The sequence below is a fragment of the Berghia stephanieae genome, chromosome 11, assembly GCF_034508935.2.
Source record: "Berghia stephanieae isolate SIO BIC M18660-M18661 chromosome 11, UCSD_Bste_1.3, whole genome shotgun sequence".
NCBI lineage: Eukaryota > Metazoa > Mollusca > Gastropoda > Nudibranchia > Aeolidiidae > Berghia > Berghia stephanieae.
The window spans coordinates 14,836,571-14,839,070 of NC_088370.1; positions in this window are offsets into that span (position 1 = coordinate 14,836,571).

The following is a 2,500-nucleotide window of genomic DNA, read 5'->3' on the forward strand; positions in this document are numbered from 1 at the left end:
TATCCCCTCACGGGCGTCATGAATCGTTCAAAATTGTTACGTGTTGCTGTTGGTCGGGAAAACCCTTTTAAAAAGCGTTTTGATCATGTTTGTTGATATTGCTATATATAAAAGTTTTTTTGGTGTTTTTTTCTTTTAGTTTTCTAACCATTTTCAGTTTTTTTGACGCTTTTTCTTATTCAAAAAAACGGTCTTGTTCTATTGTATAATATGATTCAATAGTCTGATGTCACGCCCGCCCAGCAACGAGCAGTTGACCAAAAATAAAGAAAATCGTACTTTTTATTCTTCATGTCGTTCGAACTTTTTCACATTTTAATAATTTATCAGAATGTATAAAAGTCAAAACTTTGATCTATTTATAATGTTTTTTCCTCTGGATGGGACTTTTATGCTCGTCGGAGAAGTATGAGGTTGTTGTTGATCCCGGGTTTTTTTGTTTTTTTTTTTTGTTTTTTTTTTTTTCCGATAACTACTATGTTACTAGTGGGGCATCTTTTTGTGAGTGTGTCTATTTTCAATATTGTATTGTTATAAAGTGTAACCAAATGAAAAAATTCCCTTTTTTTGGGGGTTTCAATAAAGATATATTATTTTTTATTTCATAAGGGCGTCCGCCATTGTCCCCGATAGTTTAGAGCCAGTTACGTTTTTACTAGGGGTCTTTAACGAGGGAAGGGGTTGTCACACAAAACACACACACACACACACACCCCACACACCGCCACATACCACATGGGCAGTAGCATAAAAAACTTCTAAAGTTGTAGATTTTATTACTAATGGGCTTCTATAGATAGTAGCAGATGACGTCACTAGGCCTTTGTTTTGTTTTTGCCACCCGCGTTTATGATTTAATGCTCACTGAAATGTATTAACCAGACTAAAAAGGTTCACGGATACACACAGTTTTGTGTGTTGGTCCGTTTACTTCCGGAGGGCCCAATGTTGTGAGCTTCGAGCCAAGCGCATACTATCAAAGTTGTGTTCAAAAATTTATTGATTGCTTTAAGAGTTGAGACTGTGGATCGCACAAACTCTTTAAAAAATTAAATTACTTTAGCTACCCTTTTCCCTTTGATTAATTTTCAAAATTTTTGCATTTTCCCACATCAACAAGAATTTTTCATTCAGAGAATGTTGGGAGAGAGGTATGCAAATTTGAAATGCATGTAATTTTTGCTCGATTTTATCACGTTTCCCCAGGCAAAAAAATGCTTTAACGAGGAAAAACAATGAATGAATGACACTGAAACTAGTTTCCCCCAAAAAAATTTAAAAGTTGAACTTCGTTTTTAAAACAAAAAAAAAAAAATTTTGAGTTTTTATTAACGAAATTATCCCTAAACGTACTAAAAGGGCGCTGAAAAGGCGGATTCCCTCCCCAACAGAAACGTTTAAAAAATTAGGACGAACATACGTTTTTGGGCGATATTACATTTTATTTCTGATAGATACAACGCTGTTAACGGTCAGGTTTTACTTTACTCCTGAGTACGGTGAGAGAATGTGAGTGAAGAGCCTTTTCCAAGGACTCAACTATTCGCCTAGCAAGGCTCAAACTCAGGACATTCTGATCCGAAAGCGAGTCTCATACCACCGACCCCCATAGCCGCCCCCAAATTTTCGTATTTAAAATAAAGAATAAAAAAAACTCCCAAATTTAACAAAAATTGTACCCGGGTTTTTGTAAAAAAACACCTGAGTGAGGTCAACTTGTTTTCTAAAACTATAAACATTTATTGCGGTTAAAACATAGTTTTGTCTGTTACAAAAGTTAAAATCACGCCGGCGGATGTTGTGAATTATTTTTTCTAATCGCATAGATCAATAGGGTTCAACAGTCATGAGTCACTTCCCTCGCTATAGAAATATTTTCCGCCAGCATAAAAGTGTATCCAGAGGGGAAACAAAATTTTTTAAATATGATCATGTTTTGCTTTTTTCACATTCTGATCACAAGACATATGAAAAGTTTAGCCCGCCTGAAGAATAAAAAGTACGCCTTTTTTTTTGATTAGAACTACGATGGGCCCCCATTGCTGGGCGACCGGTGACATAAGACTATTGAATCCAATGGGAGCGATCGGTATTCGGGTTTTCGTTTTAAATCAGTCATCAAAAACACATGCTTTGTTTTCTGTTTCAAAAGATTGGATATTTTTTAACAATAAATTTTAAACACACTTTCCCTTGTTATGAAAAATGTAAAAAATACCCTGTGTTAAGCTGAAAAAAAACAACCAATGTGGTATTAGATATTTCAAAAGCTGTGAACACTTTTCACTATGTGGGTCACTTTGAGCACATTTTGCAATGTGACCAATGACCTCGAGCACATGGAAAATTATATAGACAGTATGCGCTTGGCTCAGAAGCTCATAACATTGCCATCCAGAAGTATAACGGGGCCAACACACAAAAAATGTATGTATCCATGAACGTTTTAGTCTGGTTAATACAGTTCGTGGCATTACTCATAAACGCGGATGGAAAAAAC